The sequence below is a fragment of the Natrix helvetica genome, assembly GCF_964273705.1.
Source record: "Natrix helvetica genome assembly, chromosome: 5".
Lineage (NCBI taxonomy): Eukaryota > Metazoa > Chordata > Lepidosauria > Squamata > Natricidae > Natrix > Natrix helvetica.
Window position 1 is genome coordinate 58,104,834 of NC_138551.1, and position 13,672 is coordinate 58,118,505.

The window sequence follows — 13,672 nt, forward strand, 5'->3', positions numbered from 1 at the left end:
CATATTTGAAGGCAATATGGGGGCAATATGATGAGGTTGTATACCGGCCAGGCAGTGCTGTAAAGCATTATGGAGCCGTATGTAAGTCTGAGTGTTATTGCTATTGTTAATAATGAAAGATATTTGAACCATTGTTTCTCCCTTTTCCTCAATCTGCACTTCACAGTAAGACAGTACAATTTCCAGTTAGACAACCTATTCTCTCATTTGCTTCTTTTGTTTCTTGTCATGTTAATCTTGACTGGATTGCCAAACAAATCTTGGCAACATTTTCAGAAGTGATTTACCATTGTCTGCTTTCTAGGGGTTAAAGGGAGGCACTAGCCCAGACCTCTCTTAATGCCTGAGGCAGGGCTAAAACTGCCAGTCCCCTGGTTTTTATCCTGGTACCCTAGCCACTAACCGTGGTTTTTATCCTGGTACTCTAATTACTGGATCCCAACTGAATTTTTACATAAAATTTACATACTTATTTACATAGGATTCTTTCTGGCACTCTTCCCCTGGCAATTTTGATATGCCATCAAGTTGTATCTGGGCTTATTTGGACAGATATGGACAAGGGTGTTAAAATGGTGAGGGAACATGCCTCATAAAATAAGTAGAAAAATTTTCCAGCTTGGTTTTCTAGTCATGACACAATAATCCAGTTGTGTCATAACTAGAAAATTGACCTATTTTGCTTCTGCACATTATGTGCAATGGGAGTATTCGTATCTTTATGCTAGACAAATAAACCATATTAATATAGTTCATAACTGGCTTGCTTCAAGTTGAATAAGATCTCTGGTAGATCAATTAAAAGAATGCAAAGTTGAATCAAGCACCAAAGCCTTTGAAACAAGTTCCTTAATGTAGAGGAAGTATGAGATGTAATTCTCAGCCAGAAACCAGATGAGAGCAAGTCTGACCATTATAAAAATGGAAACAAAACTGGTCCACTCCAAAAGAGGGAGCCTGATAGCCTATTACCATGATGGCGAACCTATGGAATGCCTGCCACAGGTGGCACGGAGCCATTTGTTAGGGCACGCGTGCTGTTGCCCTGTCAGCTCCAGTGCGTGCCAGCTGACTTCAGCCTTCTTTTGAGACAGTTTTTCGTCCTCAGGAGACTTCCTTGATGCCTCCAGAGTGCGAAAAACCAGCCCCCCGAAGTTTGGAAATGGACTTCCAGTTTGTTCGTCAGGCTATTTTTTGCTCTCCGGAGCCTTCAGGAGGCTTCCCTGAAGGCAAAAAATGGCCTTATGGCCAAACTGGAAATCACTTCTGGTTTTTCAGTAGGACCATTTTTCACCCTCCAGATCCTTCAAATCCAGATCTGGAGGGCAAAAAATGGCTTTACGAGTACACCAAAAGTTTGCCCATAAGGCTATTTTTTGCACTCCTGAGAATTCAGGAAAGCTCCTGAAGCCTCTGGGGAGGCAGGGGGCTGTTTTCTCCCTCCCCAGGCTCTTAGAAAGCTTCTGGAGGTGGGGGGGGGTGAAAAAAGTGCCAAAAGAGGGAGCACTGGTTGCGCACGCATGCGCCCGAGGGGAGCACGCACATGCACGCTGATTTGCGCACATAGCATTATGGATGCAGCATGCCCACGCACGCCCCCCTTCGCTCCCCCCACTTTTGTCACACAAGCCAAAAATGGTTCGCCATCAATGGCCTATTACATGATGAGGGATAAAAAAAAATACAAGTAAAATACTGAGAATATAATCTTTTTACATAAGGACTACTTCAATATTTGCTTTCATTACTTACATTATTTTACTTTCAATATTCTTAAATATTACTAGTTCTCACTTCTTGGATTTTTCTCATGCATTTTCTGAGTGATTGATTAAAGCTTGTCAATCTCAGCAACGTATTACTCTGTAAACCCAGCTTCAACTTTTCCAAAGCCAATTCATACAAACCCTCTTGCCTACTGTTGACTTGAATGAGACAGTAATGTCTTACTCCAGTTTAAATATTGGGTGAGTCTGCATCATTCTCTGAAAGATATCCAAATTAATCAACTATTCACACAAAAATCCAGATAGGAGAAGACCAGCAGCTGTTAGCCACTGCCCAACTTCTGTAAAATTATTTTGCTGCCCAGGTTCCATCCAGTAAAATGAGATACATCTTCTGATGACTTTTAAAAAATGCACCACACAATGTGAGTTAGAAATTCCTTGAATCAGTTATATACCCCTCAGTGATTTTGGGAAAAGGAGGAGAGTTGCAGTATGTCCGCAAACTTGTGGACTACATCTGAGGAAAAGTCTATTTTAAGCCAATTATCAGGGAAGCATGAGAGAAAGAACTCTAAGCTCTGTTAAATGCAGGTCTGTACAAACATGAAAAAGGAAATACTGTGAAAATCATTTATCTTATGATCAGTAAGACATCAAATAAACACAAGTATCTCCATTAGAAAAACCTACTTCCACTTCAGTTCTTGGATACGTGATTGCAGCTCAAGACTCCAACTGAATCATAAGAAGGAAAGAAGGAAAAACTTGCTAAATAAAAAATAAACCTGCACACGAATTCTTTGCATATAACAATTGGTTTAGTTATTTACTTTGCAGTATTTGTTGCTCATTTACTTCGCAGTATTTGTTGTCATCTCAATCAGATTTGGTTCCTGGAGAAGTTAAAGAAATCTAAAATTACATTAAAAACAACAATAGAAAGAAAAACAGTACGTCTTAAGGGGCAAATGCTAAACAGAACAATTCTACTTTGGTCTGTCGAAACTAACAGCCAATCATACTTCTGGAGCAAAGGGCAATGAATTTACCGCTGAGAAAGCGTGATCCTTTTGAACAAGCATCATGTTTGGATGGCATATTTAATTAATTGGTTACATGGCTGATCATTTGACATAAATGACACTGGGCAACTAACCAAAAAAATTAAAAACAAAAAAAAAGTTAAAAACCAACATAAACAGCATAAAACAGTAACCGAGGACATTCATAGATCTCACTCACCCATACCATCACAGCCTCAGGTGAGATGGCAAAGCCACATTTTGAATGCCTTGCAGGTGGGCCAAGTGTGGTCTCATAACGAAACATCTATTTTGTTATGGAGATGGAGATGGACTGAAATGCATATGTTCACAGTAGAAGTGTCTCAAAGGTATGAGTAGGAAAAAGTCACATTTCTCAAAGGCATCAGCTGAGGCAACCTGGAGAGGAGTAAGGACAAGGAGAGCACCTGGGCTGGTAAGTTCTGCCATGCTGGACATTGACAAATTAATGCAGGTAGTGGAAGAAGGTAAGGTGGGCTTCTGCAAAACAGGGACATGGGCAACACCAGGGTCATATGAGTTAATGATGCTGCGTTGTGTCTCAAATGTACTGTGCCTGGAGACAGGATTGACAAAAGTCGAAGCAAGAATCTATCACATGCTTAAATCTCGGCTAAAGTTTAACTTTTTTCCATAAGGTCTTGCTCTGTTAATCCTCCAAGACAAGTTCTATTCATCATGGATCAAGGCTGTTGAGTCCAACATTGCCAAACTAGGCTTCTCCCTAGCTTTAATACTCGAGATGGACTATGATTTAGCAAGATAAATCTTGGGACAAAGGGTGGAGGAAACGGAGAGGCAGGCGGACTTAGGGAAAGCTCTGCTGTTTCTGGCTCCAGTTGCAATTAGATGTGTTGTTGCTCCTGCCAGCTATCTCAGTCAGTTGGAGTCAGCAAACCACCAGAAAGCATTTGCACTTACACTGTGCCATGTGCTTCCATCGGCCATCCTGTATGGCAAGTATAAAAGGATACCATCCATGGAAAATCCCTGCAGCTCGGGGAGGTGGAGACTGGATCCTATACTCCTTAAATGTTCCCTTTTATAGGAACATATAGAGATTAGGAAGAAACATATTCTGCCAATAACTGCTAGGTATCCTGGCCATTCCGACACTACCTATCTCCAGTGGCTGCTTAAGGATGAACAGTCCATAACTACAGAGCAGGTGGCTAGATTCTGCGCAGCAGCACTGGGGATTCATTGCAAATGTGTATCTTCTCCACCATAGCAATGTTATGTAACAAGTGTGGCAAATCCTTTGCACTGCTTAGTTATTTCCCTTTTAGCATTGAACCTACAATGGGCCACACAGTTTAGGGATTGCAACTATCGTAGAATCAGACCATGTATAATTGAAGGTGGATTTTATTATATATTTTAGTTGTTATTTATTATTTTATATTAGACGTTTTAAGTGTATATATACTGAGTGCTTTTATTTGTTCTTGTCGCTGGTCTAAGACTGTAATAATAAATTGTTGTTAAGTTAAAATGGATGAAATAGGAAGGAGCACTACTTGAACCAGACAACTTTCACAAACATGGGACAGGTGCATTTGGGTTTAAAGTCTGGGAAAAGAATGGCTAAGAATCCACAGAGAGAAGGTCAAAAAGATTTGCAGTTTAAAGTCTGGATAAGGCACACACACACTACAATATTGCAGTAGGCAGAACTCTTGCATATGTATGAATTATTGCTTGGCTGCAATAAAGCAGTATCAAAGTTCATGAAATTCTATGAACGTGAAACATGAGAAGATGACGTTAAGGAACCTTATTATAGGGTGTGAGAGGGTTTTGGGTGGAATTATGATCTGAATTGTAAACACATGAATAACACAGTGTATAAGAGATAATATTTTGTCCCTTTGTTTTAATTCCCATAAACATTTTTTTCGCTTGCTTTTTACCTCCTCTTAGAAACATAACTACATATTAGCCTGTGCAAGTGTCTCTCTCTCCCTCCCTCCCTCCTCCTCATACACACACACACACACACACTTTGTTATTTTGTTCAGTTATTTTGCCTAGCCGCCAAAAATGGCATTTCTTCAGAACCTTTGTAGAGCTTGATAATAGCTAGCAAACAATGGTTTGTTTTTGGTTTGTTGCTTTTGCTTTCCTTTGCTGTAGAAACTTTCCTATTCCAGAAATATTTAGGGAGATTAGCACATACTATTTAGGATTCTAACTATTGGTTGATTGAATAAGTATGTCTGGGATCTAGAACTGTTGCTGAGGTATCCAAGTAACTGAAATTAGTTCTTAGTCCTTAAAGTAACGCAAGCAGCAGAAAACCCCAGTCCTGACTCAAGCGCCTTTCCCGGATCAGCTGAAGAGACAAAGCAAGGAGAACAAGATTTCATTTCAGGTTTTATAACATCCTATTTTAAAATATTTGTGGATAAGAATATTAAAACATTATATTCTACTCTTCATAATATTTCTTTTCCAAAACAAAATCATTTTGGCAAGAGAAAGTTGCAAAGGTGTGGGGAAAGGAGACATATTCTCCCTTTTCATTCATGGCGGACCTTCTCAGAGCTCCGTGAACGATGGGGCTCCCTGGCAGGGATAGCGGGTGTTTTCGGCCCCCACCTGTCATTCTGGGGGTCTGGAATTGTTGAGTGGCAACCCTGGCTCTTGTTGAGAACAGCTTGGGCCCCCCCCCGGGGGGGCCAGGCAGCCAGGAGGACGGGAGAAGGAGAAGGAGAGAAAACACATCGGTGAAGAGGAGAGAATGCACCCAGAGGCTGGGCCGCGGCAGCGGAGTAATGGTGAGGAGGTCTGCGCAGCTGCCAGGGCGGCAGAATAGCGGAGGAGCGATTTGGTGAGGAGAACGGCGGGGGTGCTACACCTAGATGTTCGGGGGCGACGTTCGGGCCCGACCGGCGGTGGTGACAGCGGCGGCGGCGGCGGAGATGGCGCTGGAACATCAGGCGCCATACTTTTCTTCTATTCTTTGGCCGTGATGAGCTGCCTGACTGACTGGGAGGCCGGTGGGGGTCGGAGAGGAGCCGCGGGAGCAAAGAAGGAAGCCAGGGGGCTGCCGGAGGCCATGGGCGGCCTCCAGAAGATCAACAGGCTGGGAAACTGGCCTTGGCACTTTGTCTATCCCCCCCCCCCGCTGAGCTGTGATTTCCGTCTATACTCTAAGAACTGCCTCTGGGCCCTGACGGATTGTGGATTGTGGTTTGTGGATGTCTCTTCCTCTCCCCTCTCACTTGCCTTTTAAGTGCTCTGCTTTCCCATTTACATCTTGGACCTGCTACAAATGAAACCCTGCTGATACCAACATCTTAATCTACTCAAGGTCTGACCTTCTACGACTGCGAGGGTCCCCTCTCTCGCAGGCATGCCCCCCTGCCCTCGCTAGGGCCCACCTCGATGAAGGGTTTATTAACCCAGAGAGGTGGAGGAAGCGGGGGATTAGGGTTTTTTTAGTAAAATGTTTTTTAAAGGTTTTAAGGGGTTCCAGGGTGGGGGGGGAGGGTTATCCAGTCTAGGGGTGTGGATATAGCCAGGCCAACAGGTGGGGTCAGGGGGGAAGGGAGCGGAGTGGGGGAGGTGGGGGAAAACAGCATTCCTGTAGGGGGCACTGCAATAGCGACGGTCGTAGGGAGGGGCGGGCATGAGGACATTAGAAGAACGTATAGTCGGTTGGGAGACCGGGGCTGCTGGACACGCCCGGTCATGTGCACCAACCCCCGCAGTCTAGGTGGACAGGATCGGCAGAGCCTGGGCCTTAGGCTGATGCTGTGTAACGTGAGGTCCATGGTTAACAAGGCCCCCCTCATTAGTGACTTGATCACAGAGGGGGAGCCGGACCTCGCAGGAATAACGGAAACCTGGTTGGGCCCAGAGGGGGGGTTGCCCCTCGGGGAAATGTGCCTTCCAGGTTACCGTGTATTCCACCAGCCACGGGCCCAGGTCATAGGGGCGGTGGGGTAGCGATAATTATTCGGGAAGATTTGGCACCGAGAGAATTCACTGTGTCGTAGATATCTGGGTGTGAGTCTCTAGGCGTGAAATGGGGCCCAGGGAGACAGTTGGGCCTGTTGATAGTATACCTGGCTCCCCGCCATACATCAACGGCCCTGCCCGGACTCCACGAGCGGATCACTGAGATGGCGGTTGAAACCCCCAAGCTATTAGTGATGGGGGATTTCAACCTGCCGTCGACGGGAGAAGCATCCAAGGTAGCCCGGGAATTCATGGCTTCCATGACAGCCATGGATCTGACTCAAGTAATTCGGGACCCCACACACGAGAGAGGCCACACACTGGACCTTGTGTTTGTCTCCGACCAGTGGACGAGTGATCTGGGAATAAGGGATTTAGTCATCACGCCCCTGTCATGGTCAGATCACTCACTTCTCCAGCTGGACTTCCCTGGCGCTAACCCCCGCCGCGGGGAGGCGGAGCCAGATTGTCCCAGATGGTTCCGCCCCAGGCGTCTGATGGAACCAGATGGGTTCCAGGCGGAGCTTGGGCCACCTCCTGCAGACCTGTCCCGCTCCCGGGCAGAGGATCTGGTAGCTGCATGGAATAGTGCGGCTGCCGGAGCCTTAGACCGGGTTGCGCCTTTGCGGCCTCTCCGATGGCATCGATCGACCCGGGCTCCCTGGTTTAACGGGGAGCTTAGGGCGATGAAACGCCACAGGAGATGCCTAGAGAGCAAGTGGAGATCCTCCTGCTCCCAATCTGACCGAATACAGGTAAGAGCCTACTTAAGGACCTACCTTGTGGCAATAAGAGTGGCCAAACGTCAATATTGTGCCATCCTTATAGCGTCCGCAGAGAACCGCCCTGCCGCCCTGTTTCAGGTGACCCGCTCCCTTCTGTCACAGGGGCAGCGGGATCCCCCATTGCAGGGCAGGGCAGAGGAATTTGGGGAATACCTGCAGGATAAAATCAATCAGATCCGGAAGGGATGGACCCCCTTCAGTGCTCCAGGGGGGGCGTCCGAGGCAAGTCTTGAGAGACCACACTGGGAGGAGTTTGACCCTGTTGTCACCGAAGATTTGGACAGGTTGCGCGGGCGACTGCGAGCCACCACATGTTTACTGGACCCGTGTCCCTCCTGGCTTGTACTGGTTCCTGGGAGGGTTCACGAGGCTGGCTACTGGGACTGGTGAACGCTTCGTTGAGTGAGGGCCTTTTACCAGCCACCTTGAAAGAGGCGGTGGTGAGGCCCCTGCTCAAGAAGCCTTCTCTGGACCCAAAGGAGCTAGCAAATTATCGTCCTGTCTCCAACCTTCCTTTTTTAGCAAAGGTTGTTGAGAGTGTGGTGGCTCAGCGTCACCTGGAGGCTCAGCGTCACCTGGAGGAATCTGATTATCTAGACCCGCGCCAGTCCGGGTTCCGACCCGGCCACAGCACGGAGACGGCCTTGGTCGCGTTGGTGGATGATCTCTGGAGGGCAAAGGATAGGGGTTGTTCCTCTATCCTTGTCCTATTAGACCTCTCGGCGGCTTTCGATACCATCGACCATGGTATCTTATTGCGCCGTCTGGAGGGGTTAGGGGTCGGAGGCACCGTGTTGCGGTGGTTCCGCTCCTACCTCTCTGGCCGGACGCAATGCGTGTTGGCAGGGGAGCAGAGGTCGACCCCGAGGCCCCTTACTTGTGGGGTCCCACAGGGGTCGGTCCTCTCGCCTCTCCTGTTCAACATATATATGAACCCGCTGGGCGAGATCATCCGTGGTTTTGGGGTGGGATACCATCTGTACGCTGACGACACGCAGCTGTACATTTCCACCCCAAACCACCCCAACGAGGCTGTCGAAGTGATGTCCCGGTGTCTGGAAGCCGTGCGGGTCTGGATGGGGGACAACAGGCTCAAGCTCAACCCCTCCAAGACAGAGTGGCTGTGGCTCCCGGCTTCCCGGTTCAACCAGTACATCCCATCTCTGGCCATCGGGGATGAGCAATTAGCCCTGGTGGAACGGGCGCGCAATTTGGGCGTCCTCCTAGATGCCCGGCTGGCTATGGATGACCATGTGGCAGCCGTGGCGAGCGTTCCACCAGGTTCGCCTGGTGCGCCAATTGCGACCCCTTTTGGACCGGGAGGCTCTGCGCACAGTCACTCATGCGCTGGTGACGTCTCGCCTGGACTACTGCAATGCTCTCTACATGGGGCTCCCCTTGAGGTGCGCCCGGAGACTGCAGTTGGTCCAGAATGCAGCCGTGCGGGTAATTATGGGGAGAACGAGGTTCTCCCATATAACACCTCTCCTGCGCGAGCTGCACTGGCTTCCTGTGGCCTACCGGGTGCGCTTCAAGGTGTTAGTCACCATCTTTAAAGCGCTCCATGGCACAGGGCCTAGTTACTTGCGGGATCGCGTCCTGCCCCACACATCCCTGCGACCTATTCGCTCGCACAGAGAGGGACTTCTCCGGGTGCCGTCCTCCAGAGAGTGTCAGAGGGCGGCGCCCAGGAGTAGGGCCTTCTCTGTGATAGGCCCTACCCTTTGGAATGACCTCCCCCCAGACATTAGGACAACAACTGACCTCTGCTCCTTCCGTATGAAATTGAAGACCCACCTGTTCCGATTAGCCGGCCTGGCTTAAATTTAGATCTTCTCCACCTCTTGGGCATTTTTAATTGTTAATTTTAATTTTAAATTTTAACTGTCATTGGGATTTTAATTGTTTCAAAGTACTGTAATTTATTTATTTATTTTCTACCTCCTCCATATTATATTGTTATGATGTTGCTGTTGTACGCCGCCCCGAGTCCCTGGGGGAGAGAGGGCGACTAAGAAGGCAAATTAAATAAATAAATAAAATAAACCCAGGTTTTAAATTTATTTTATAAATTCAAACCAAAACAATAAAGAGGCACTGTCGGTAGTAAACTTTTATTTGTTGTGTGAGGGATAATGGGCAAGAGGACATGAATGGGAACCCATCTCTTAATGCAGATAGATAGACTGATAGATAGCCTGAGGAGAAAACAGAAATCAGAGGTTCCTATCATCCTTGCCTTCTCCTTGGTTTTGTCTCACCTCTGGGTCAGTGGGAGGAAAGACACTGAAGCTGTTACTAATCTCACATGATCAAAGTTCAGATGCTTGGCAACTGACTCATATTTATGACGGTTGCAGTGTCCCAGGGTCATGTGATCGCCTTTTGCAACATTCTGACAAGCAAAGTCAATGGGAAAAGCCTATTTAATCAACAACCAAGTAACTGACTTAATAACTGCAGTGATTCACTTAACTGTGGGAAGAAAAGTCATGAAATGGGGCAACTTAACAAGTGTCTCACTTAGCAACAGAAATTTTGGACTCAATTTTGGTTGTAAATTGAAGACTACCTGTACTGAGGATTATTTCTCCACTACAGTCACCTTTATGGTCCCCATGCCAATGTCTTAACCTGTTGCACAATGCTTGATTAGCAAATTTGAGCAGGATATCTTCATGGGGGAGGGGGTACACTTCCTCTCAGCAGAAGAGAAATGAAGATAACTTGTTTTAAAAGTTACCTTAATATTTGTGTCTCACACTTCTCCTTCTGTCATGAATGATGGCTCTGTTTTGCTGGGCCAATTCAGGACAACCAGAACATACACGAGCCTGACAAACAGGTTGGTAGACTGATAGAGCTGGGTGGTAAAATGCTATCTTATCGAACTGTAGGCAGTATCTGCATTTTGCAAAAGCCAGTTCTTCCCATTAATTGGGCCGTCCATCATCTCACAAAGTCCAATTGCATTTGTGCCAAGTTCTTGCTATCAGAAGCAAAGTGTGAAAGAATGGAAACACGGTGGCTTTGCCTATACCAGCCTAAAATTGCCAAGAGGGAGCAGTTGCAGTCAGTCTTCAGCATTATTAGTCAACCAGCTGCACTGACAACAGAAACGTCAGAGATAAAGACTGTATATTATAGATTTTAAAGTTGTGGTAACATGTTTCCTTTACACCAGACTAGCGTGGGTTAAGGTAAGGGTCTGCAATCTTAAACACTCAAGGAGCCATTTGGACCCGTTTTCCACACAAAAGAAAACGTCGGGAGCCATTTTGACATTAAAATGAAGATAACACTGCATATATCAGGTTGTTTTTTTTACCTTTATGCTACGTATAAAAAAAAAATCAAATCAGAGAAAAAAAAATTTCTGCATACAACAAAAACATTTTGAACTCTGAAATAAAAGATGCTGGGTTGAAGGTTACTTTCAAAAAAAATACTCAACGTCTATTTGAGTCCTTGTATTTATGAAGTAAAAAACCGAGCTTAAATTATCCACCTGCTGCAAACCAAAAATGCTGTCTGTTTCTGGTGCTGACATCCAGGTGTCGTACATTGGCAGTTGTGACACATAGTTTGAGCGACAGGGAGCCGCAGCAGAGAGTTGAAAGAGCCTTGTGCGGCTCCAGAGCCACAGTTTGATGACCCCTGGGTCAAGGCTGCTTTTGGTATGGTTTGGGATGAGATTAAATACAGGAATTCTAAGAAAACAATAAAGCGTTTTTTTCAACAATTAGATATAGTACATAAGGAAAGGTCTATGGCAGGGATGTCCAAACTTGGGAACTTTAAGACTTGTGGACTTCAACTTCTAGAATTCCCCAGCCAGCCATGCTGGCTGGGGAATTCTGGGAGTTGAAGTCCACAAGTCTTAAAGTTCCCAAGTTTGGACACCCCTGGTCTATGGATTTGTTTTCTGAGAATTTCCCTCCTTATGTTATTCATTAAAATGGAGTATTTTGTTGGATTGCAATAATTGCAATCAAGTAGCCAACTATATTCTTGCAGCAATTCATATCTCTCTTGCAGTTGGAGCAGTGTTAGATTTTTTTTTAAAAAATGCTATGAGGAAATGAAATTAAAAAAGCAAACCGAGTGCCAACCTGGATTTAGTATTATTATTGCACCTGTTCTGTGCCATGTCAAAAGCTCTTTAAAAACACTGCCATTTCCCGTATTTCCTCATTAAAACAACTTTCAGTTTTGACAGTAAAACAGAATATTTCCCATATGAAAACAGTTGGGTATTTCCTTATGAGTCATAGTTAGGGGTATAAAGACAGCCGCTCTAAATAATAAAATTTTCAATAAATGTCTCAGTGACATGATTAGGCATTGCTGATCTCCAGCATGGCAAACATCCTATCCTGTAAGTATTGCTAAAAATCATAATGTTTATTTACAGCTGACATAAATGTGTACAATTTAATTTTATTCCCTTCTTCTGTGTACAGTCGTTAAAGAGCAAAGTGCCTCACTACGTTTTATTGTCATGAAATTTGGGTAAAATTCCCTTATAAATACTGTAAATAAAATTTAAAATAGGAATAAAACTTGGATTATTTTTTTTCACCTTTGGAAGAGTTGTGCGTAGAAGTGTTGTGCAAGAGTTTACTTGTGCATGGAAATTATCTGTAGTTAGTAGTCCTGCCTTTTTTTAATATTCCAAATTTGAACAGAGTCCCTTTTGTAAATTCACAAGTATGTACATAGATAAGATAACATTCTTTAATTGTAAAGGTGTTTTACATCCGTCAGCCTCAAGAAAATATATACAAATGGTACGAGTAAAACAAATGTCACTAGCTTACTCTAATATTGTTGGTATAAGACTAAGAGTTGGCACTTACTTTGAAAGCTTTACCATTTGGAAGAAAACAAACTAACTGCCCCGATTCAAAGGTACCTTATGTTTCCTTTAGCTTATCTACAATCTTATGTTTTAAAAATCATTATTTTTAAGGAAAGCAAACATTATTTTTTAATAAATCGTTATAGTAGCAGCATTGTTCGGATCTACAATATTGTAGTTTGAAAATATTTTTTGTACAATGCCTACTAGATTATTGTAACAGGAATGTAATATAAGTGCATAATAATTGATTACTAGGAGATATGGAACAACCAAACTTACATTTAAAGTTAAATTGGATTTACATGATATTGGTAAAATGTAACATTCCCATAATTTCTATTGCAAACTGTTGCATGGATGAATTTTTCTTATATAAGCAATAATATCCCACCATTCTCTATAAAATAATGATTTGCTATTTTTCATGGTGAAATATTATTTTTATGACAAACTTTGTCAAGCAAAGATATAAACTAGATCCTATGCTATTTAACTCTTGAGATATTATATAGATATTTTATTGTTCAGCAATAATTAACTTAACTGCTAAAAATAAAAAAAAATGTTTTCTTACTTAGCAGTACTTTATGTTATCTAACATATATGTATAATAATTCTTAACTTTGGAGGAAAAATCTGTTTATTTATATATGACATTTTATTAAAAACTTTCTTTCAAAAATCAACCTTATCATATTTTGTCAGGGTGAAAGAATATTCAATGTTATCGCCCAAAATTCACTGACTATATACAAACTATATAGCCTATGCTATACTTATCACAGTTGGATACTATTAATAGCTTGAAATACTATGATAACCCGAGTTCCATATTTTCACATCCTTTCTATTTTTCTAAGCATGGCCATTATGCTACACAGAGAAAGAGAGACAGACAGACAGACAGACACAGACACAGAAACAGACACACACATACACACACACACATATAGAGAGAGAGAGATCATAAAGTCTTATTACAATACAATTTACTCTATCACATTGTCATTCTCAACTTTTTTCTTAACTTTGCTTATGTAGATGCTCCTTCTTATGTTATAATCTTCAACATCTACCTGAGATATGTCAACCTCTATGATATTTTGTTTATATTTGTCATAACAGAATCCACTTTTAGCTAATCATAAATTTGAATAGTTCTGTGAGCAAAGTCTGGTGTCTGTCTTAATAAGACCTTAAATTGTTTGTTAATTTTTTCAGAAATATTTGATAAATATTTTTATCAAGGCATGTCATCTCCCA

The 13,672-nt window shown here is 43.8% G+C and overlaps 1 protein-coding gene across 1 annotated transcript in view; it reads left to right on the top strand.

Annotated features, from left to right (window-relative positions):
* The first annotated feature begins 11,904 nt into the window (after nt 1-11,904).
* The window catches only part of PLEKHS1 (pleckstrin homology domain containing S1), a 31,452-nt gene continuing 29,684 nt past the window's right edge, over nt 11,905-13,672 (top strand). Inside the window, exon 1 of the mRNA XM_081956476.1 lies at nt 11,905-11,923. The gene's annotated coding sequence lies outside the window, so the exon portion shown is untranslated. The remainder of the gene's footprint in view (nt 11,924-13,672) is intronic.